General features: G+C 48.2%; 1 protein-coding gene across 5 annotated transcripts in view; it reads left to right on the top strand.

Annotated features, from left to right (window-relative positions):
- The first annotated feature begins 642 nt into the window (after positions 1–642).
- THRB (thyroid hormone receptor beta) overlaps positions 643–24,661 on the top strand; it is a 412,267-nt gene continuing 388,248 nt past the window's right edge. The window contains exon 1 of one of the 5 annotated variants that reach the window (XM_062215323.1): positions 643–705. The gene's annotated coding sequence lies outside the window, so the exon portion shown is untranslated. The other 4 variants (XM_062215332.1, XM_062215306.1, XM_062215296.1 and 1 more) reach the window with 4 other exon arrangements.

The following is a 24,661-nucleotide window of genomic DNA, read 5'->3' as shown; positions in this document are numbered from 1 at the left end:
ACCGTTAGCCACCAGGGGGCCGCCTTTTTGGAAGAAGTGGTGTAGACTGCACAGCTTCCCTCCTAACCAACAGAAAACACCCTGGGGCAGCTCTGGAGCAAAGCCCAGCAAACTTCCCTGCCTAGGAGAACCGTGGCGCTCGCTCGTCCTGGGGTGCCGCCTTATTCTGGGCGACGGAGAAGGCACGGGTATCCCTGGAAGAACCCAAGGGACGCTGGGTCCGGGGAGCCGGATAAGAAAGGCTCCTTCCCGTAGCGGGAGAGCCTGGAGGTTTGCAGCCTGCTCCCCAGCTCCTGCGCGTGCAGGAGGCGGCGAGAGTTCTCGACCGCTGTGGTTGTGCCCTTGGGTCTGCAGGGTCGGCGGCAGCCTCCGGCCCCTTTCCCAGGGATGCTCAGGGGACGCTGGACCCAAACAACACGTGTCCCCGGCGGGAGATCTAGATCGCTCCCCGGACGGTGGAAGCTACACACCGCCGTGGCTCTAAGACACTGTGCCACACGAATAAGCGTGTATACGGAGTTACGAGGTCGGGGTTGTGTCAATATTGTCTAAGAAAACAAACGTGCCCAGCCGCCCAAAGGGGCTGTCGCCGCCGCAGCTTCCCACCGCCCCCACTTCAGGAGCCTGGGTGCGCAGCACGGCTCCAGGTCTGGCCGTTCACGTCGCGAGCCGCCTGCGTCCTCCCAAGGGCCCTCAGGACTGGAGGTGGGTGGCCCCCGTTCTCCGGGGACAGAACTCGCCCAGAAGCCTCGCTCGGGTTTGTCTTCCGGGTTTGCTGCGTACGTTGACAGGGCAGAGCGAATTCCCGGGCCGGGCCGCCAGGAACCTGCGGAGGGTCCCGGCCCCGCACACACCCCTCCCCGGCGTGTGCGCAGCAGGGACGAAGGGCGTCCCCTGTCCGGGCCGGCCAGACACGTTCCAAACTTCCCTTCTCCGGGTGGCGGTGGAAAGAGAAGCGCCAGACGGCCTGGCGCGCGGGCGGGCGGGCGGGCGGCCCCAGGAGGAGCCCGAGCGCCGCGCTGTCCTGACACGCGCGCGCCACAAGTGGTTCGGGGGCGCGGGAGGCAGCGGTGCGGCGGCACGGGCCGGGCTGTCAGCCGTGCCCCGGAAGGTCGCCCCCCGCGCGCCCGTGCCGCCCGCTCCCCGTGCCCTCCTCGTCTCCAACTGGAGGAATGACGCCCAAATGCGCACCTCCGCGCGCACGCAGTCGGGTGGGTGGACGCGAGGCCACCCAACCCACGGCGACGTCACCACCCCTGGGAGGGCACGCCGGAGCGGGGGTGCTGGGGGGGGGGGGCGCCGCACCTGGGAAAGCAGGTGCGGAGGCGGCAGACCCTGGGGTGGCGGGGGCGCAGGGCCCGGGGTCCGGGTGTGCAAAACAGGCGCGGTGAGCATGGGGCAGCTCTGGCCTCGGAAAGGCGAGGGGGAGTGGGTGGGGGTGGGGGGGAGCATCGGTCCTGGCCCGGCGGCCCGGGGCGGCGGCGGCGGCGGCGGCGGCAGCGGCGGGGTGCGCGGCCGGGAGGCCATTTCCTCGCTGCGCCCCTGGTGGAGCCCGGTTTGCCTGCTCTTGGCCGCCGCCGCCGCCGCGTGAACCGGACAGCCGGGAGGACGGGAGGGGAATCCAGGTCACCGGCTCGCAGATCCGGCGCGGAGCAGCCGCCCCGGGCCCGGAGTAAGGCAGCACCGCCGCCGCGAAGCGGGCCGGGGCGGGCCGGGCGCGCGCGCGGGGGGCTCGGAGAGGCGGGGACTCGGGCACCCCGGCCGCACTCGCTCGCTGCGCCTATAAAAGTGGAGTGGCCGGGGAGGGCCGGCGCGGCCCTGGCTGCGGCCGCCTCTCGTCGCTCGGGGAGTTGACATTTTGTAGGACTCGCGCGACGCCCCGTCGCCGGCGCTGCCCGGGACCCCGCCGCCGGGAGGAGGGGGCGGAGGAGGGTGGAGACTGCGGGGCTTGGCCAAGGAAGGCGCACATCCTCGGGCGGGCGGCCGTGACGCGGCGGGGATTAACTTTGCATGAATAATGTGAGTGCGCTGGGAGAGGAGACCTTCTGCTCCCGGGCTCGGGCAAACGCCCGCAGGCTGCCTCCCCGGGCAGGGGCGCGCGACCCCACCGGCTCCACGGCACCGGTAACTGGGCGAGAGGAGCGCGCGGAGGCGGCGGCAGGGGTCGGGGCGGCGGCTGGGGGGCGACAGCTGCAGCTGTCCGGAGGGCCGGCGGGGGTGGTGACGGGCGGGCGGGCGGCGGGGGTGCCAGCCGCCCTCGCTACCTGCTCCGCGGGGCTGCGGCGCCCGGGTCTGGAGAAGGCGCCCCCCGGGCTCGCGTCGGGGGCGGGGGCGGCGTGGGCAGCGGCGGGGCCGGGGTGGCCGGAGCCCCCTCGGATAGCAGCCGCTCTGTGCCTGCGACCCAAGCCCAGTTGTTGACAGGCTCCTTGTGAAATGGAGTTTGGCATCCTCAGCGCCGAGCGCAGTGGAAGTTTCCATGAGGAGGAAGTTGTAGGACGCGGGGCTTCGGAAAAGGTTGGCAGGCTCGCGGGTGTTGGGGGGGGGGCAGTTTAAAGGGACTGCGGGTCCCCAGCTACCCTCGTGCGCCCGACCCTTCCCTCCTGGCTGGGCATTCGGGGTTTGGAAGCAGAACGATCCCGAAGGCTGGCGTGCGCTGCCGCCGGTGCCTGGCGACTCCACTCCCTCCGCCCCCTCGCTCACAGCGGCGGCGGCTTGGGCAGCCACCCGGGGCGGGCGCCTCTTCCTCCGGGTGGCCTCGAGGTGGTCGTGCCGGCTGTGCGCCCCCCAGCCCTCAGGGACGGGCTCGCCACGGGGGAGCTTGCATTGCGTCCTCGCGAGCTGCCGCTGTCATTTTTGTTGGAGGGCTTCCCAATGACCATTGTGAGAGTATTCTTGGTGCTAATTTTAAGCCTTCTGATTTGTTCCACGGAGGAGGAAACGCGAAGGGTGGTTGTTGTTGTTATTATTAATGAAAGGTTAAAAAAGCACGCGATGTCCCCCAAACGCGAGATTTTTAAAAGAAGAGTCTAGAAGCATAACAACTGGTAAAGTGAGTCGGAGGAGGGGGAGAGCGGTTACCTGAAGAGCCAGGTTCAGACTGCCATCCTGCCCTCTCCACGCACGTTTAGATCCATCAGTAAACACATTGGAAATCAATTCTTCCACTTAGCAGGTCTTTGGTCTGAGGTAGGCATGAGATTCACTTTTTTAAAGACCTGTTCTGTAGTTGAAGAAGTGAGGCATACCTTGCAGTGTGTTGGTATCAGAGAACAGCAGTTTTTATAATGGCAAATATATTATTAGGTCGTGTACACCTGTTGGGCCATATTTTCATTCATGATTTGGCCTCAGGTGAGTATGCTTATGTACGCTGTAACAGTATGTTGCATGTATCGCACTGCAAAAGGATAGAAATCGCATTTCGGTCAAAATGTTCTGTGATTCATCCTGAGTATTCCTGGGGACTGATTTGCTCCCCAATTCACTGCTGCTTAATTATTTCTAATTTTGAAAGAAGTCAGACGCTAGAAAGCATTCATGAGAAAGGTGGTTCAGTGCAAAGTATTTTGAACAGTGCATGTTTTCGTGCCGTTTTGATGGACTCTAACAGAAAATCAGTACTAATTAATGTGCGTGGGGTATTCTCTGTGAAGGCATTGGTGAACAAACCCCCATTTATTATTTGTGCGTGTTAAACAGATACTGTCAGGACCTTATTTTCATTTACTTTCAAGGGCTTACTATATATTGGAAGTGGAACCATCTGCTAGTAAATACAATTTGTCCTTGTTTCATAGGGAGCCAAAGTAGATGAATATAACTACAGAACTGCTTTTGATTTTTTTAAGGAAGCAATTTCTGTTGGCATTACAATGCAAACCCATAATCCCAATGACATTGGAACATTCTTGCATAAACTTAGGCTACAAAGAGAAATAAATATTTCATTTTCCCCTTTAACTGCTTTGTAGTGAATTCTGCTATAATTTGGTGATGGGTTCAGACGTTCCTTTTAGTTCAGTCTATTTGAGTGAGGATGATTTTCTAAAACCTCCTTAAGATGAGAGAAGGCTGTGGATTCCATTTCCTTTCTGGGATTTTTGCAATCCTTTGCAGCATGGGGTGTGTGGAACTACCAATGGGTTGCATGTTTCTTTTTATAGTAAGCTCATCCTTTTGATGGAAATCAGAGTCAAGGTGATTGGTTTCTTTAGTGCTTTCTCATTTTAGTGTAAGACAATACGTCACCTTCTTAGAAAGTTCTCTCATGACCACCTGAGCAAAAGGAGGCGCTTACTCCTTTTCAGCTGTTTGGTTGCTTCCTTCTTTTTCCTGCTTGGGTCTTATTTGGGATTTAAATTGTTCGTTTCCACTGATACTTGTTGATTACCTGTCTGCCTTCCCTAGAATATGGAGCCCAGGAGAATAGAGGTCATGGGCGCCTCATGCTTGATTTTCCAGCATATAGAATAGTAGTTGGCACAGAGTAGGTGCTGGGTAAATCTTTGTTGAATAAAGTAATTGTTGCACCCAAGTATCATTGTGTTCCCCCAAATGTCTGACAAAGCATCCCAAGTGCGCGCCAACTGGGCAGCCAAGATCTGTGCTGTATGTGTATAGAGTTCACTCTACTTATTTTTCTCTCTTTTTCTTTGAGACAAAAGCTGACCCTCCATTCTGTGCTGTGACAATGTGGAGTCATTTCTGTGAGCTTCTCCTGAGAGCTCTTGCCTTCAGCACTCGGAAATCCTCAGGAGCAGAGTTTGCCTTGCTTGTTACCTAGAGTCTCTGACGGCACCAACCTTCAGCTCCCTGAATTTCAGTAGAATCATGAGTTCCAGAGGCACTGTCAAGGCTAGGAGTGATTCCAGGGACCAAACATCACTGGGTGATAGCAGTATCTTCTCACTCAGCAGGCCCTGGCAGTGTCTCTGGCCTTGGCAGCCCTGCGGGGACCATGAGTGTATGGTGGCATGCTTTGACCTGCAGAAGTGGCTGATGGGGAAGGGACAATCAGGACCCTGCAGAAGAGAAGTAGCCCTTGGCGATAGATCTGGAGATAGGCTGGTAATTACTATATGCTGTAGTTATATCAGCCAACTTTTCCCCTTGTCACGTTCACATTTTCATAAAAATATTCTGAACCTGGCGGTTGTGGGAAATATTGCATTATCTGAGTTTTCAAGTGGCCAGAACATGATACTCAAGGGGTCATCTTCAAATTAATTATTAATGGAAATTCTTGCCAATTGGGAATAAAAGGAAATGACCGTGATGATGATGATCATTTGTTTTTATTTATTGAGTATCAACTTTCAGAAATGTGTCTGAGTAAATGCATAATAAGAATCTCACAAAATAAGAGAAAGAACAAAGTCTTGCAGAAGCTGGAAGATGATCTAAAATCCTAAGTGTTTGCTGCTTTAGAATATTTAATTTGGCTCTGAGCTTCTTGGTAGGCAAGTTAACAGAAAAAAAAAGAGGGGAGACTGGAGATGAAAGCTGCACAGACAGACCAGATAACAACAGAGTGCTTACCATGGCACCTGCAACTAGTATACACTCAGGCACCATAGACAACACGTGAGCTTCACTTCTACAGAAAGTGCGGTAAAGCCATTTGTATGGTCATGTCTTTTCACCAGTCTTCAAGAGGAAAATGTGTCCAGAAGGCATAACGGTAAAAGGGAACCCAGCATGCAAGTTAGGCTCTGGGGGCCCAACCTGGGATGGTCCAGTGGTGGAGGTGCTGGCCATAGTCCCCAGTGCAGAAACAGAGCTCAGAAGACCTAGAGGAATGAATGGGCAACAATTCCTTTTTAAGCTAACTTTCTCGACTATCCAGTGTCTCAGAGCAATCTGAGAAGACAGGGCATCCCAGCACTTGAAGATGGCTCGATGACCATAAACCTTTCAGAACGAGCCGCCCTGATGCTTTGCGCTTCTGTCTGTCTGGCCCTTCTCCTCCTGCAGAGCAGTCAGTTTCAATTTCTGCTCCCACCTCTATGGTGTGGTGAGGGGCTGTGTGTGGGTTTGTCCATCCTTGATTCCCCAGGGCCCAGTTAAGAGCTGAGCCCTGGAGCACAGATCAGACACTGGGAGGAATGGCTGGAAGGTGGTGTGGGGAGGGCCGGTGCTCCTCTTTCCCTTCTGTGAGGGTATTAAGTGTTGTCTTCTGACTTGGTTTTGTCCAAAGTGAATGTTTGCTGCCTGGATTGCATCATATGTCCAGATCGCAGCTGACTGTTTTGCTAGAAGGGCTTGTTCTGGTGTCAGAGCTGGTTGAGCAATGCATGGCAAGTTAACCCCTTGCTTTATTTAAAGTTGTTGGCTCTTTGCTTGTCACTCCTCTTTCAGCCTTCATATGTCTGTGCACCTACTGTGTGCCTGGTCCTGCTAGGCGTCTGACAGTTCAGCGTGCAGCCCAGTGACCCATGAGAGGATGTGCATGTGTTACAATAAATAATCATCCATTGTGATGAAATGTATAGCCCATTAGAATTTCTCATATGACCCCAAATGAAATAAAAGTTGTTTTATCCCCGAGGAGGGAGCTGTTTTGTGGTTTCTGCAGCCTGTGTGTATTAGTGTAATTCCAGCGGGATTCACCCAGGATTCTCTTGTGTCAAAGTGGCGTGGGCTGAATGTATTAGGCCGGTGAGTTTCTGCAGGAGGATGCTCACTCTGCCCTTTAAGTTCCCAAACTTGTTAGTCAATTATGTCACTTAAGCAAGTGGCGGGCAGGCTCCAAATCACTGAGTCACAAGGAATGCATTTCCATAGCCTCCTCTCAGGAATCTGGCCAACTGACAGCTGGACTAGTGATCCGCGTTCAATGCTAATGTTCTCTGGTCTCTCCTGTCCTGATTTCTGGGGACTTCGGAGACTTTCTGTACTGGCAGCTCTTCTTGTGCAGTACTATTTTTATTGAGTGAGAAACGGAGCTCTGCTGTGAACTTAAGTATCTCTTCCAAGTAGCAATTCCGGGGAGCCTGGAATTAGAACCCAGGAGCCTTGACTGCTGGTCCAGGAAGTCGTGCTGTTGCCTTCCCATCATGGCGGTCAGACCTCCCAACATGCAACTCCCCAGAAGATGCTTCATCACAGTGTTCACCCTCTTGCCCACTCTGTGGATCTGCTCTTAACAATCCAGAGTATCTGGTTTGAGGCTTCTGCCAGAAAATATAACCTTGAACTGTCTGCTGGGCGACGATTACCAAAAATTAAATGACATTTGCATGAAAGTGTTTGAAGAACAGGAAATCAAAAGACAAATTCATGGCCCAGCTTGTCAGGATGAGGAGGGTTCTGGCTAACATGTTTGAGCTCTGTTTTATTTTCCTTGTCTGTGTATTTTGATGTTTCCTAATCCTACTTTTAAAAGAAATTCATGTTTTACTCTTTATCATTGTGCACGCATATATAAGTATATAGGTATTATATGTGTGTGTGTGTGTGTATGCTCTGGGAGTAGACAGTAGATGAGGCACCTGTAGTAATTAGGAAAGGATAGATCTGCAGTTACTCAGTCAACTTGCTAGTTCCAAAAGAAGGCCTTCAGGGAATTTTGGCTTCCCTTCTGTGATCAAGAATTTAGGGATTTATCAGAAAGTCATGAATGATGAGTTGATTGATGCAAAAGCATGACCAACCAAAGGCACGCACATTGGCAACAGATGTGTCTTCTTTCTCCATGAATGTCCTATGCTTATTTGACTCCTGGGGGACCCAGGAATGTTAGTGCTGGGCAGAGTTGAGATGGCAGTCGTGGTTCTGTCATAGTATTTGACCGTGACATTCGGAACTTCTTGAGGATTCTGCTGCTCTCGGCATATGTTGTTCACTGGCTCTCAAGACGGTTGCTTCTCCCTGACTTTGTGGGGTAGACGTTCTCCCTGACCCTGGCTCTTCCCAGTTGTCAGCGAGGCCTACACAGAGCAAGTGGCTAGAAAATGATGTTCTGTGATTACGAGCGTCACATTTCCCCGGCTTGGTCCTCCTTCTCACGTTTTTCTCCCATATGCGTAAATGTGTCACCAGCGTGCATGTCTGTGCACGTGGAGTTGTCTCTGTGACAGATGTGTGTCAGGTTCGCACATACAGTGAGAAAGGCACACAGGCCTCTGCCTTCTGCTTCCATTCCCAGCTTCCAGGTGGTGATGACCATGGCACAGGTGAGCTGATGTCCCAAGCCTCTAGTCCCGTTTCCAGTCCCTTCTACTTACTCCTGAATACGTGGGCAGATCCTCATTTAATCGACTTTGTTTTTATTTACTACTTTCTTTTTTACTTTATGATCAATTACTTTCGGGAAACCTTGAGTTGAACAACATAATGCAGAAATTTTCAGAGCTGTTTTTTATACTAGTGTGCGTTGTCCAAGGCAGGGGTGAGGGAGGAGGTAGAAAAGTTTGTTTGATTGCCTATTTTTGAGTGTGTGTGTGTGTCTGTGCGCGCAATGTGTGAGTGTGTTAAACCTCCAGGGGCTGAAGTTCAGTACAAGAGATCTTTAGAAACAGTTCACTCTATTACACTGGCAAATTAGCCTCCTCTGTTTTGACCTCCTACTACATTTTATACCAAGTGACAAATCAAAGGAACAGGATCGCGCTCCACAGCAGAAGTGTTTTGCTTTTTTCACAGAAAAAAAAAAAAAATCTAATAGTCATTGTTGAAGAGTTCTGGGATGATGTAAAAATCTTGCTACAATTCCGGTTGCTTTAAAAATATTGAAAGCATGATCTCTATCTTTCCTCATGTCTGATGTTTTTGTGTACTGATGTGCCTCGACTTACGATGGGGTCATGCCCGATCAAACCCATCGCAAGTTGAAAATGTGAGTGTACAGTGCTTGCTGCGCAGCACCGCTTGGCCGCGCGGGGCGCTGCAGAGCGCCGGGGGTTCCCCGTCCGGACCACAGGGCCGACTGCGAGCTGCTCTCCGCTCCCGCCCTCCGTCGCCACAGGCTCACACGCCGGTGCGAAGTCCTGGAAAAGACCGAAATCCCAAATCGGAAGTCCAGTTTCCACTGAATACGCATCTCCTTCCCGGAGAAAGCATGAGTGAACCATTCTAAGCCAGGGACCATCTTGATTGAGTTACTTGAGCTGGAGACTAGCTTCTTTGTGCTGTGGGGGTGTTTGCTTTTTTTCGGTTTCTCGGAAGTGTGATTTCTGATTCCACTAACTGAAGATAGAGAATAATGGGCTTAGATCTAACTTCTAGCCGCAATAGGGGACATGTAACATTGTTTACTCCTACATTATTTACTTAAAAAAATAAAGAAGAAGAAGAAACCAGGGGAACTTTCTACAGAATATCTTTCTTTTTAAAAAAAGGTTTTATTTTTATTTATTTGAAAGGCAGAGTTGCACAGAGAGAGAGAGGGAGAGACAGAGTCAGAGAATCTTCCATCTTCTGGTTGATTCCTCTAATGGCCGCATTGGCTGGAGCTGGGCCAGACCAAAGCCAGGAGCCAGGAGCTTCTTCCAGGTCTCCCACGTGGGTTCAGGAACTTTGGCCATTTTCCGCTGGTCTCCCAGGCACACCAACAGGGAGTTGGATCAGAAGTGGAGCAACTGGGTCTCCAACCAGTGCCCATAAGGGATGCCCGCGTCACAGGCTACAGCCTAATGCCCTATGTCACAACTCTGGCCCCAGAATATCTTTTCTAAGGTTAATTTATTAATAGCCTAGATGGATGGTGAATCTATCAATTTATTCTGTGGCACAGTAGTTAGACAAAATTTGAAAAATGTCTCCTTGTGGCCTTGGGCACTTGGCTTATTAATGTAACCTCAGACTTAGTGTACCGATAAACACAAGATGTTGAGAAGGTGGACATATGATCTTTTGTGGACTCCCCATGCATGTTTGCTACTATATAGGTGCTCGGATTTCTGTATTGAAGTTGCCACATGCATACACACACAAAAATGTGCCTTAAAATAAATAAACCTTGTTTTTCTCCTGAAGTCCATCCTTCCACTCATCCTAAATGCGCTGGACACCTGATAGGTGCCAGGAACTATGGTATGTACAGGACATCATGTGAACATTTAAAAATCCTTGCTGTAGAGATACCCAGTCTCCTGGGGTGATCTGCTGGGGGTGATTCAGTGTACAGCAGTGATTCTCAGCAATAGGTACCAGAAGCATTTGGGACAGTTTCTTCCACACCTCTGAGTCATCAGCCTTTTGAGCCAGATAATTCTCTGTGGCAAGAGGGCTGTCCAGTGTATCATAGGATGTTTAGCAACATCACTGGCTTCTGCCCACTAGATGCTGCTAGATCCAGTAGCTTTCACTCACCTAATGATGTCTCCGGGGATTATCAAATGTTTGCTGGGAGGCAAAATTGCCTCATTGAGAACCACTGATGTAGATGCTAAGAATCAGGACTGTGTAGTCAGAATGTGTGCGTTCACATCCTGGCTTCACCAGGCTTCATTGAGTGTGGTTAGATCCCTGTCCATTCTAAGTGAAGATCAAATGGAACAATGTAGTGCTTGACCCACAGTTAAGTGTTCCTAAATATTAGCTCTTCGTAGTGGTGACAGTACCAATAGTTCAACAGGAAATTGCAATATTGATGAGTTCAGTGATGTGGGAAGCACAATGTCCACTGGGGGCATCATCACAGAAGGGGAGGGTTCTAGGCAGAAGGAACATGGTGCACAAACATAGTGGTGTGGGTTGTGGGAAGGCATGGGCCTTGCACAGAGCTCGGCCTGACTGATACGCAAAGGACAGTAAATGAGGCTATTGGAACCAGATGGTGAGGATTTTTCTCTCCACAATAAGGAAGATGGACTTTGTCCTGACAGCATGAAGAGGCTGAAGCATGTCCAGAAAATCAGATTGGTATCTTAGAGGAGTCTTTGGGGAAGGTCTTGAGTGAGACGGAGGCTGGAGGTGCCAAGCCAAATTAGGGACCCTGGGAAAACTTGCCTGAGAGATGTGAGCTGCTGGGGCTGAGACAGTTCCAGGTCTGTCTTTGGGAAAAGATTTCACTTTCTCCAACGTGTGGCAAAAGTTCTCTAATCTCATTCCAATAATGAATATTTTTAGCGGATTAGCTCTACATTTGAGGGAATTTCAAGTTTCATTTGCAAATAGATTACATGATAGATTTCTCAAAAATGTTTTCAGAGTTAGTTTAACTTAAAGACCACCTCGCAGCCTTCCCATGGTTGACTGTAACTCCAAGGGTATGTCTGACATTCGGCTTACATCCCTACAGTTCTCTTGCCTGACAGAAACACACTTTTGCATGCCTGCATTGAAATAACATTGACATTGTTGTGTTTCATCATTTAGGATTAAATATTGATTTTCTACCTGATGGAGATTTTACTTCTATAGTGATTAAAAGGAGAGATAAGTGAAGAGAATGAATGAGACCATGGTACATGGAAATACTACCGAAATGAAAGTATTTTGAACAAATCTCTTTGCTCATCTGAGCTTTAACTTCCTTAATCATACAGTGATAATTATAAATGAATTAGATAATCTCAAAGTTATCTTTTTTTTTCTTTTTTGACAGGCAGAGTTAGACAGTGAGAGAGAGAGAGAGAGAGAAAAAGATCTTCCTTCAGTTGGTTCACCCCCCAAAATGGCCGCTATGGCTGGCGCTGCGCCAAACCGAAGCCAGGAGCCAGGCGCTTCCTCCTGGTCTCCCATGAGGATGCAGGGCCCGAGCACTTGGGCCATCCTCCACTGCACTCCCGGGCCACAGCAGAGAGCTGGACTGGAAAAGGAGCAACTGGACAGAATCTGGTGCCCCGACCGGGACTAGAACCCGGTATGCTGGCGCCACAGGTGGAGGATTAGCCAAGTGAGCCGAGGTGCCGCCCTCAAAGTTATCTTTAGCCAAAGAATGACAAACACTTTCTGTAATAGATCATGTAGTAAATATTTTCAGCTTTTCAGGACACAACTGTCTTTGTGGAAACTACTCAAGTCTGCTATTGTAGTGTGAAGGCAGTGTAGACAATCTGTAAACAAATGGGCATAGCTGTGTACCAATAAAACTTTATTTATGAAAGCAGGTAGTAGACTGTAGTTTGCTCATCCCCACCAGGCCAGTGCTGTTCAACAGAAATATGTCAACCAAACATACAGTCTAAAGTCTTCTAGCAACCACATTATAAATAAGTAAATGGCAACCAGTGAGTTTCTTTTCAATACTTGATATCTTCAAAATATTACTGCATTGAATCAATGTAGAATAATAATAGTATATTAATTATTAGTTATTAATACAATGTTTGTTCCACTTTAAAAAAAAAAAGTAAATGCCTTAATTGAGATGCCGAGAGCAGAGGCCCGAGCTAGTTCTTGATATGTTGACAGAGGTATTGCAGCTATTTTCCTGGAATAGTTTTAAGAGCTTTAGACTATTTAAATGACTCATTACATAATATCTTGACTAAAGAATTTTCCTAGTATTTATTCTAGTGTTTATCCTATAATAGCTTACTACCATGGAGCACCTTGTCTTTTAGTCAAAAAGGATGTTCACGTGTTTTGTTCCCAAATTATAAATGTACTTTATCAAATATTTAGCCAAGTCTATAGAAAGGTTTCCCTGAAAGGAAACCGGAGAGAGGCATGGGTAATAAAGGTGAGGGTGCTGAAAAGAACAGGCCCTCGCCTTCTAACTGCACATTTTACTTCTCCGAAACCTTATCACTTAACTTTTATTAAAATGCCTTATTCTGAGAAGTAAAGGGACACAAAGAGCACTTGCAATCCAGGTTACTAAGAAGTCAGACTATCCAATGAAAAGAAGTATTGTGCCTGGGACAAGAAAAAATGAGAAGTTCCTTGCCTTTACATTGGCCTGGATAAGACTATGTTCTGCGCTACAAGTCTATATTTATAAAATGTTTTGAAATGTTTTGGAGAAAATTTAAACTTGCAGTATTAGGAAGTTAATCCTGACATGGCACTTAGGCACAAAGTTCAGGTAATTATTGGTATTGTTTAGTAAGGAAAAAGCGGTGTTCTCAATTCCCAATTTGCTTCTGGTCCACAACTGGACTGTCCGGGGCTCAAGGAATCCCGCAGCGTGGGCTCCTGGGATGTCGTGTGTTAATTTCCTATCACAGAGCAAGCAGAATGAAAAACCCATCCCCATATTGGCCTAGTGATTGCAGGAGGGTATGAGCCTGGGTGTCCTGGGTCCTGGATTAGTTGGGAGCCTGGACACTAGAGAGGGAGGTGGAGGAGAAATGGTAGACTAGGCGATGGAAATCCACACAAGTGTTGGAAGGAGGATTGGAATGTGTGCTTGACATCGTCACCTCCTAGCCATGATCTCCCTGGAAAGTTATTGAACTGCTTTGCGCCTCAATCATGCCATCTGCACAATGGAAATAATACTGATATGGTGTACAAATTGTGGAACTCTGAGTGGCTGGGAGAAGAAAGCACTTTTAAGGTTGCAGCCTCATGGGGCAAGCACTGTGGCTCAGCAGGTGAAGTCATTGCCCACAGCGCCAGCATCCCATACAGGCTCAGGTTCATGTCCCAGCTGCTCCAGTTCCAATCCAGCTCCATGCTGATGCACCTGGAAAAGCAGTGGAAGATGGCCCAAGTGCTTGGGCCCCTGCATCCACGTGAGAGACCTGGAGGAAGCTCCTGGCTCTGATGATTTCAGCCTGGCCCTGCCCTGGCTGTTGTGATCATTTCGAGAGTAAATCAGTGGATGGAGGATCTCTCTCTCTCTCTCTCTCTCTCTCTCTGTAACTCTGCCTTTCAAAAAATTTTTTAAATTGCAACCTCAGAAACACTTGGGACTTGAAATAACTCCTACCAAAGGAGACACTCTGGCAGTGCACAGCGGGAGGCACTGTCACGCATGAGTGTGGATGGACTCGTCCCTTGTTACCCTTCAGGGACTGGTTTCAGGAAGGCCTGCAGATACCCAAATCCACAGATGCTCAAGCGCTTATGCAAAGTGGATCGTATTTACCTATGAGCCCCACACACCCCTCTGTATCCTTTCAATCCTCCCTAGGTTACTTACAATTCCCAATACAATGTGCATGCCTTGGAAATTATTGCTAGAGTGGATTGTTTGGGGAATCATGACACAAGAAAGTCAGCGTGTCCAGTGCAGGTGCATTTTTTCTGACTATTTTTGATTCACAGTCACTTAAATCCATGGATGTGGAACCCCACAGACACAGAGGATCTATTATACTTACATCACAACCCTGTGGGATATAGTAAATGAGATATTGGCTTTAAACTGCATAGCCAGGATTTATTATTGCCTGGTGAGTGCACAATATATGGGAACAAATTTGATGATCATTTTGTTATTATTATTATATGTTTGAAAAACAGAGTGACAGAGATAGAAGGAGAACAGAGATCTTTTAAGAGCTGGTTCATCCCCCAAATGCCCACAGTCGCTGGGATTGAGCCTTGCCAAAGCCAGGATCCTGGAACTCCATCCAGGTTCTTATGTGTGTGTCAGGGGTGCAAGTACTTGGGCCATCTTTTCCTGCTTTCCCAGGCACATTAGCAGGGAGCTGGATCAGAAGCAGAGCAGCTGGGACTCACTCAAAGCAATGTTCCAATAGGGAATACGGGCATTGGAAGCAGCAGTTTAACCCACTGTGCCACAAGGCCAGCCCTCCTTTTATTATTATAAAAATTGTAAAATTGGTGGCATGGAGTATATTTGCACCCTGAAAATATAGGGTGATACTTTCCAAAAGGCAAGCAATCAAAGAGAGAGATCCAAAAGTCAGCCTCTAAATATCCTTGATCATTTTGTGGCATTTGCTTTTTTATTCACTTTTAAATTATGATGATAAGTTTATTGGTAGCTGTCTATTTTTTGGATGCCCTAGCACTTCTCAGCCTCCAAGAGGCATGTTCCGTGGTTGTTGTTGAGCTTAGTGGTGGACACTCAGGGTTTGCAGACTACGAGATGTTAAGTTACCAGCACAGAATCCCAGCCCCAGGAACGCCACTTGGCTGTCCCATTTGTGCTGAGTGTGGTGCCTTAGCCAAGTTGCACTGGCCTTCCTTTGTCCATAGCCACCCCTCCCCGCCTGTGTTCTTGCTCTGTCTGCTGGCCACATTCACACTTCTGCTCCCTGACATCCAGTCTGCCTTTTCCCCTGCCCATGTGTCAGTCCCACTTCCCAATATCCTTTATTCAAGTAGTCCCTGAAACCCTGCCCTGGGCAATTAGTGTCGAGACCCAGCTCCTGTCTGTGAGCCTGCAGTCACATGCCAGTGCAGGGACATTCCCCTCACCCCTGTGTGCACAGGCGCTGTCATTGACTATATTTATTTCTCCACTGCTCAGTGTCCAGACTGCATATTTGTCAATGAGATATTTCTTTGCTAGATTTTAAGTTCCAAGAGGGCAGGGACTGTGTGTTCATCAAGTTTGGTGCTGCCTGGAAGGCAGGACCAGTAGGTAGGTGCTGAGTAATGCTTTCCTGATGTTTCGGCCAACCCCACGCGGGCTGTTTTTGTATAATTAGGATGAATCTAATTTTAAAGTGAACCATGCTGTGTCCTCAGCTGAACCAGAATATACACTTACAAGGCCCTGCTGTCCTGCATTATAAATAAGGGAATAGGTTGTCCTGTAGAAAAGCTCTGCTGCTCTTTTCCTTCAAAAAACTTTTGCTTTCAAAAAGCCATCTGCACTTGTAAGAACTGAGATAGAAGGACTCCTGTTCTCGTCAGCTAAGTTAGCAAAGATTCAAGACCCCGGAGGGGATGTTCTCTGCAGAGACAGAACCCGGTGAAAAGTCCAGAAGCAGATGATGTGCAAGGAGATGGACTCACTGTGAACAGACCCCAGCCTTGGTGGCCGGACCCTAGGGGGTCGGTGAGGACCTCCCTTGGAGATGGGTTCAGGTTTCTGCAGGAACAACTTTCTGAGATTGTTTGGCAAGTGTCAAGCGACTTCTCTCTTTACGTTTCCTTTTTGTGAAGAGCCCCTTGGATGTAGAGCTCCTGTGACAGCTTTCACAACTCCTAGCTGTTTCTGTGGCCATCTTTTTCCCTAAGATGTTTAGCCTGGTAGAATTTCCATTACATGTAGGTTGAATGATTGGGCATTGCCCTGAGGAAGTTTTATGGTTCATTTCTTTTTTTTTTTTTTTTTTTGACAAGCAGAGTGGACAGTGAGAGAGAGAGAGAAAGGCCTTCCTTTTTGCCATTGGTTCACCCTCCAATGACCACTGCGGCTGGCGCGCTGCAGCCAGCGCACCGCGCTGGTCCGAAGGCAGGAGCCAGGTGCTTATCCTGGTCTCCCATGGGGTGCAGGGCCCAAGCACTTGGACCATCCTCCACTGCACTCCCGGGCCACAGCAGACAGCTGGCCTGGAAGAGGGGCAACCGGGACAGAATCCGGCGCCCCGACCGGAACTAGAACCCGGTGTGCTGGTGCCGCAGGCGGAGGATTAGCCTATTGAGCTGCGGCACCGGCCTGGTTCATTTTTCTTCATTGTCTAGCAGTGTTTTGAAATACTGTTTCACTTTTGCTGTTTTGTGGTTTTTGATGCCCACTGGTAATTCATTCAAGTTTCATTTGAACCGGGGCCTCCGTGCCTGTTCGTCTTTGCCTCCTCCCAGCTCTGTAGTGAGACCCTCCTCTGTGAGTCAGCGATGATACTTAGGAAACTTCCTGTGCTACTGTGACTTCAGGGCTGTTGGAGCCCAACAGACGCTAGGTTTGTGCTCCCAAGTCAGTGGATCCCTACAATTCATGAGCTAAAGATGTAGTTTGCTTATTCACTCCACAGGACAGCATGGGCTGTGCCTGGAGTTGTTTCTCATCAAATGAAAGAAGTGGGGCCAGAGCCTGTGGCTCAAAGGACTCTGATGATTCGGGACCCCAGTATGCAAACAGTGACCAGTCTCTAGTACTCCTGGACACCCTCCCATGCGAGGCAGGCGGTGGACCCAGGGAGCACAGACATGGGAATCACGTGATCATCGAGTAACTCTCAGCCCACTATTCCTTTAAAGCATTCGCCATCTGTTTGGGCTCCCCAGAGGCAAACTCTGAACATTCACGTGGAAGTTATTTTTAGGAGGAGTTATATTTTAAGAGGTGAAAAAAACACCGATAGGAGGGAGATAGAGTAAGCCGAGGAAGGAGCAGCGCCAATAAAGGAAGCACTATCAAGACAGTTGTCGCTGGGGGAGCGTTGGGGAGCCTTGGAGAGAGCCCAATGGTTGTCCCACCCAAGAGGCAAGAGAGTGGGTACACATTCAGAAAACCTGCAAGTTTTAGGTGAGCTGCCTCTGGAGGCCACTGATGTCCTGGTATTTCCAGACTTCCAGTTGGGTAGCCAAGAGCAAGCCATCAGGCAAAGAAAGGCAGATGTTAGCAGTCAGAAGACAATGCAGGGGCCGACATTGTGGTGCAGCCAGTTAAACCGCCTCTTCGGTCAGCAGTATCCCATATTGGAGTGCTGCTCCTGCTCCCTGCTAATCTGCCTGGGACGCAGCAGATTTTGGCTCAAGTGCTTGGGTTGCTGCCACCCATGTGGGTCACCTGGATACAGTGTCTGGCTCCTGGATTTGCCCTGACACCCTTGGTAAAGGCAACCATTTGAGAAATGAACCAACAGATGGAATCTCTCTCTCTCTCTCTCTCTCTCTCTCTCTCTCTCTCTCTCTTTTGCTCTGTTTTGCAAAGAAATAAAATCTTAAAAAAACGAAGTCAATACAGTGGACATGGAAGTGGTGTGCACAGGTGTATGGTCAGGGCACTGGCAGCATCTACAGTGCTTTAGATTTTTGTGTCATTGTCACGCTACCTGACAAGCACCATTAGCACTCCCCTCCACCTTCAGTTGTGACAACCAAAAATGTCTACATGTGTTGCCAAATGTCCCTTATAGGGCAAACCCATCTCCATTGGAAACCACTGCTTTAAGCTTCTGTTCCAAATAGATTTTGAAAAGTTATTTATGAGAGAGAGAGAGAGAGAGAGAGAGAGAAATCTTCCATCTACTGTTTCATTCCCCAAATGATTCCTGGCTTGCCTGGGCTGAAGCCAGGAACTGGGAACTCAATCCAAGTCTCCCACATGGGCAGTTGGGATCTAAGTACTTGAGCCATCACCTGCTACCTCCAAGGATCTGCATTAGACAGGAGCTGGAGTCAGGAGCCAGAGTTAGGACTTGAACCCAGAAACTCTTATGTGCAGGTATCTTAAACAGCATCTTAACTGCAGAGCTAAATGCCCAGGCCCTACTTGCAAATATTAAACCCTCTCTCCCCTAAGCTTCTCATAAGTTATAGTGACCCATTTTTTATGATCCTCGTCCTCATGGGATGGGAAGAGGAATTTCAAAATCTAGGAACTTGGAGTGTGTTCCTCACTTCACTCTGATGCACTTCCTGCCCTGTCTTCCCGTACCCTACACTACCCAGAAACCAGGACCCGGTTTCTCTTCCTCTCCCTGCCCCCTTCTCCTCCTGTTTCTTCTCCATCTACATTGTGAGCCCCTGTAATGCACTTATTCTTACCTTCTTTCCTTTTTAAATAAACTGAGCTTTTAATTCTACTTTCCGTATTATTTTTATTTTTAAAAGATTTATTTATTTGAAGGACAGAAAGAGAGCAACAGTGAGAGAAAGAGATTGAGATCTTCCATCTGCTGGTTCACTCCCCAAATTACTGCAACAGCCCTGGCTAGTCCAGGCCAGAGCTAGCCACGCACTCCATCCAGGTCTCCCATGTCGGTGACGGACACCCAAGAGCTTGATCCGCCTTCTGTTGCTTTCCCAAGCACATTAGCAAGGAACTGGCTGGGAAGCAGAGCAACTGGGATTCGAGCTGCTGCTCTGATATGGGATGCGGGCATAATGACTTCGCCACAACACTGGCCCCCATTTTATTATTTTAAGAGTTGTAAAATTGGTTGCATGGAGTAAACCACAATGCTGGTCCCATCTTGCTTCCTTTTCAAAGGCTCTTACTCAATTCAGTGCAGCAAATACTGTCTCAGCAAATCAGCTGGTAAATTATATAGTAAGAGGGAACAGACTGTGTTTAAAAATTATGTCCGTCCATTCATTCTTCTGTTATCAAACATTTGTCTGCACCAGATATGTGCCAGGTACATGCTTGGGTGCAGTGGTGAGCAATATATTCTCTGTCCCTCCAGGTATGTACATAAAGTGACAATGGAAAGGATAACTTACCGCGGCTAAGACTATGTTTGCTTTGTCAATGTGGACATACCCCCATTCCTAGAGGTGAGAGTACAGAGCCTGATTTTCAACCAGGAACAGGTACAGTGACTGGCTTGGCATTTCTAGTTGGAGAATTCCAGCGTCAAGGCTGAGAATTGTGGACTTGTGCTTTGAATGATAGAATTTATTCCTGTCACACTGAGACAGTGCACCTCAGCAAGCCAGTTTCAGGGTTTGCATTTCTTAAATGAAACATAAATGAATATAGTTTTCTTTTGTTTTTTGACAGGCAGAGTTAGACAGTGAGAAAGAGAGAGACAGGAGAAAGGTCTTCCTTTACCGTTGGTTCACCCCCCAAATGGCAGCTACAGCTGGCGCTGCACCAATCCGAAGCCAGGTGCTTCCTCCTGGTCTCCCATGCAGGTGCAGGGCCCAAGGACTTGGGCCATCCTCCACTGCCTTCCTGGGCCACATCAGAGAGCTGGACTGGAAGAGGAGCAACCGGGACAGAATCCAGCGCCCCGACCGGGACTAGAAACCCGGGGTGCCGGCGCCACAGGCGGAGGATTAGCCTAGTGAGCCGTGGCACCAGCCGTTGTTGTTGTTTTTTTTTTTTTTTTTAACATAGTTTTTGTCGATTTTAAGTGACCCATTCCTGCTTCGCCCGATCTAGCCATCCTCCATGTTTTTAGGTAATTTGCTCCAAAGTGATCTGAGAGCCCTCAGAAATGGGCTGTGTTGCTTGTGTTGTTTTGCCTAGGGTATGTTTTGGAGAAAGGAAGTCCAGCAAAGGCCAAAGAGGAGAGGGGTAGGAAAGCACTGATGTTGCGTTGAAGGGGATTGGGATTGCCTGCTTTGGCTGAGGGTGTGTGCTGTACGTGTCCTGTGGAAATGCTACGAGGGCGAGGATCCTAGGTTCAGCGGCATGAGTTGTAAGATGGTGGCATGTCCCTTTGCAGCTATTTCTTTTTTTTTTTTAGGATTTATTTATTTGAAAGTCAGAGTTACACACAGAGAGAGGCAGAGTGAGGTCTTCCATCCACTGATTCACTCCCCAGTTGGCTGCAGTAGCCGGAGCCACGCCAATCCAAAGCCAGGAGCCAGGAGCTTCCTCTGGGTCTCCCACATGGGTGCAGAGGCCCAAGGGCTTTAGCCATCTTGCACTGCTTCCCCAGGCCACAGCAGAGAGCTGGATCGGAAAAGGAACTGCCAGGCCGTGAACCATCGCCATATGGGATGCTGGCACTGCAGGCAGAGGCTTGCTCGCTACACCTCAGCAGCAGACCCAAGGCTATTTCTATTTCACTGCATCTGGGACATTTTTGCCACTTGATTGTGATACAGCTCCTGTCCCATCTTCCCATACTCCATTCTACCCAGACTTCAGAAATCGTATCCCGTCTCTTTCTCTTGCTCACTCTCTACCCCTCCCCAGCCTCTCCCCTACCCCTCCTTGGCCTTTCTCTGTTTCCCTTCTGTCCGACTTTCTCCATGCCACTGAGCACTAGTTGGAAATGCAGATTACAGGGTCTCAGCTCAGAGGCTGAACAGGAATCTGAATAGAACAAGATCGCCAGGGGAATTCATCTGCATCTGAGGATTGGAGAAGGGCCCTGTTCTATTTTTAAGTAAACAGAAAACAGAAACAACAAAACAAAAAGCAGAATCCAAAATGAGTAATTGTGGTAAGCCTGTCCTTGTTTATTGTTTTTCTTTTTTTTTTCTTTTTTTAAGATTCATTTATTTGTTTGAAAGGCAGAGTTACAGAGAGCAGAGGCAGAGAGAGAGAGAGAGAGAGAGAGAGAGAGAGAGAGAGAAAGGTCTTCCATCTGCTGGTTCACACTCCAGATGGCCACAAAGACCAGAGCTGGGCCAATCTGAAGCCAGGAGCCAGGAGCTTTTTCTGGGTCTCCCGCATGGATGCAGGGACTCAAGGACGTGGGCCATCTTCTGCTGCTTTCCCTGGCCATAGCAGAGAGCTACATGGGAAACAGAGCAGCCAGGACCCTAACTAGCGCCCACATGGGATACTGGCATTTCAGGCTGGGGCTTTAACCCACTGCGCCACAGTGTCGGCCCTGTTTATTATTTTTCAAACTTGGTTACACATTAATGCACCTGGAGTTAGCATAAGGGGTCAGGATCAAAAACAAGTTCAAGTAGCAAGGACTAAAATAGAAAGTATTAGGGTATATCACATTTTTTTGTTTGTTTGTTTGTTTGAGAGGCAGAGAGACACAGAGACGGACAGACAGACAGAGAATGACGGATGACAGAGCTCCCATCGTTGGTTCACTTCCCAAATGTCCTCAATAGCTTGGGCTGAACCAAACCAAAGCCAGGAGCTGGAAACTCAATCCAGATTTCAAAAGCAGGTGAATGACAGGGACCCCAGTACTTGAGTCCCTGCTGCCTCCCTGGGTGTGCGTTAACAGGAAACTGGAATTGGGAGTAGAGCTGGGTGCTTTGATATAAGATGCAGGTGTCTCAAATGGTATATTAACTGTTGTGCCAGCTGTTCATCCCTGGATGTTTTTTGAATGTTTGTTTCATTAAAACAATGTGAACACACACACACACACACGCACGCACACACTCATGCCTTTATGTATATGTCCTGGCTAATGACTTCAAGGGAAGTTCTGATGGGATTACAGTTTGAAAAAAGAGAGAGGTAATCTTGACAACCACTGTCACAAAGACTTAATCTCTCTCTTTAGAGTACAGGGCACTTCAAAAATTTCCTGGGAAGTAGAATTAAAAGATGAGTTTATTTTGGTACCAAACCTTTCGAGTCCATCCACACCAGGAGTCTTTAAAAAGCTCATGGGAAATCCCTACATGGATTTCCAATTTTTTTGCACCAAAATAAACATCTTCTAATTCTGTTTTCTATGAGCTTTTTGAAGTAATTCTGTGTCCAAATGCATGCATTCGATAGTCACTTGACATAAGATTATAATTTCCAGCTCACGTTCCTGAATGATAACTCTAAATAGCAGATAGGAAACTTAAAATTATATCAATTGCAAGGTAATTACACCAAGAATTTCAGTTTTTCATTCGCTATCAGAAAACAGTGCTTGATCAAAGAATATCTCAAAAAAAGCATATCTTCAAAGAAAAACACCAATCTTACGTCAAGAAAACAAGTGTAGGCTGACCACAGTAAATTGAAGGGAATAGATATTTTGAACCCGAAAGAAATTCTCTAGGTTGTGACATATACAGGATGTTCCAGCGTGGTTTCAGTGGAGTTTTAGGTTTCAGTGTTTTCAGAAGCATAAATGTTACACAGCTACAAGAAATTATTTGGAAACTTCATCACTTACATTTCTTCAGCACTCATTTAGTGTGGCAGATTTTCAAAAGTAAATTTTTCATATTCATTTTCTGTTTCAGTCCCTCTGATTGAAGATGGCAGCCACTGAAATGGCCGATTCTTTGTGATTCAAAATTCACACACCTGAATCAGTGCAAAAGAAATTTAGTAAGCAAACAGCCAAACCTGTCCTTTGTAAGTCTGTAGCAGTCACCCTTGAGGACACAGACCTCGTGGAAGGGGCAGAGACCAAGTCACTGCTCAGTGCGGACCTGAGTGACGCCGTACCTCCCAGCACCCTTGCAGACTCAGGTTTCGCCACGTGTGGGAAGAGCCAGTCCTCGGGCTGAAATCGAGAGGCTCTGTGCGGGAGGTGCTAATGCCAGCCTGAGACACGGTTCCAGGGAAGGCCTTTCAACCTCGCAGGCGGGAACGGTGCCAGCCCCTGAATTGTCTTTGAAAGTGCCTTTGCCCCAGGACCGCAACAGCTCCCTGGAGCCTCCCCACTGGCTCATCCCCTTTCTGAACTTGCCTATAGATCTCAGGGTCTCTGATGTGCATGAAATTCCTTAGAAAGAAGCACAACAGTTATGTAAAGCTGTATTTTTTTTTAAGATTTATTTGATATATTTGAAAGAGTTTCAGAGAGAGGTAGAGACAGAGAGAGAGAGAGGTCTTCCTTCCACTGGTTCACTCCCCAGATGGTTGCAACGGCCAGAGCTGCGCTGATCAGAAGCCAGGAACTAGGAGCTTCTTCCAGGTCTCCCACATGGGTGCAGGGGCCCAAGGATTTGGGCCATCTTCTACTGCCCTCCTGGGCCACAACAGAGAGCTGGATAGGAAGAGGAGCAGCTGGGACTAGAACCAACGCCCATTCATTTTCTTCTATAACTAGTAAGTCGGTTAGGTAGAGTCTTTGCTTTATCAAAATTTAAAAAAATGAGGCTGTCTGCATTCTTGAAAAATGCTGTGTTTTGGAGAGAATTTAAAAATATTTTTATGTGGGTCCTGTGCTGTGGCATAGCCTGTAAAGCCACCGCCTACAGTGTTGGCATCCCTTATGGGGCTCCAGTTCCAGTCCCGGCTGCTCCACTTCCAATCCAGCCCCCTGCTAATGAGCCTGGGAAGGCAGTGTAGGATGGCCCAAACGCTTGGTCCCCTGCACCCGCAATGAGAGACCTGGAGGAAACACCTGGATCCTGGCTTCAGATCAGCCCAGCTCTGGCCGTTGTGGATGGAAGATATCTCTCTCCCCTACCCCCTCTCTGCTTTGCAAATAAAGAAAGAAAGAAAGAAATCTTAAAAAATTTACGTGGTATAAAAGATGAGACAGCTAGTATTCTCTATCAGGTGTGAGTGTTAAAGTATGGTTTTGCTCATTTGCAAAAAAACAAAAGTTTCTTGGCTATAAAACTAATCATTGATAGTACCATGTATTTGCCAGGGAATGGCCTGTTCGGATTATGTATACAAATAATGTGGAAGAGACGTGGAAACAGATGCCAGACCTGACCTTTGTGTGTCCATGATTCTTTCTGTCTATCTATCATCTATCTATCTATGTTGGGGTTTCAAAGAGTTCACCTTAAAAAATTGAAAGATAATTTTATTTTGGTTCAAAGAAATTTAAGGGGCCAGCACTGTGGTGCAGCAGGTTAATGCCCTGGCCTGAAGTGCCAGCATCCCATATGGGCACCGGTTTGAGACCCAGCTGCTCCACTTCTGATCCAGCTCTCTGCCTGGGAAAGCAGTGGAAGGTGGCTCAAGTCCTTGGGCCCCTGCACCTACGTGGGAGTCCTAGAAGAAGCTCCTGACTCCTGGTTTTGGATCAGCGCAGCTCTGGCCATTGCGGCCAACTGGGGAGTGAACCATTGGATGAAAGACCTCTCTCTCTCTCTTTCTCTCTCCCTCTCCTCTCTCTTTGTAACTCTTTGAAATAAAAAAAAAAAGAAATATAAATCTATTCATAGTTTTTGCAAAATATGCATTTCCCACAAACTTTTTGAAGACCCTTCAAATATATAAAAGTGAGATAGGATGTAATATGAATTATAAATTATATTAATGGAATATATACCATTCTGATACATATGGATTAAACATATAATTTGAAAATCAATATTAGAATGTAGGAGACATTATAAA

The sequence above is a fragment of the Lepus europaeus genome, chromosome 2 (assembly GCF_033115175.1).
Source record: "Lepus europaeus isolate LE1 chromosome 2, mLepTim1.pri, whole genome shotgun sequence".
In the NCBI taxonomy this organism is placed as follows: domain Eukaryota; kingdom Metazoa; phylum Chordata; class Mammalia; order Lagomorpha; family Leporidae; genus Lepus; species Lepus europaeus.
Note: the sequence above shows the minus strand (reverse complement) of the source record. Positions and strands in the feature narration are given on the sequence as shown.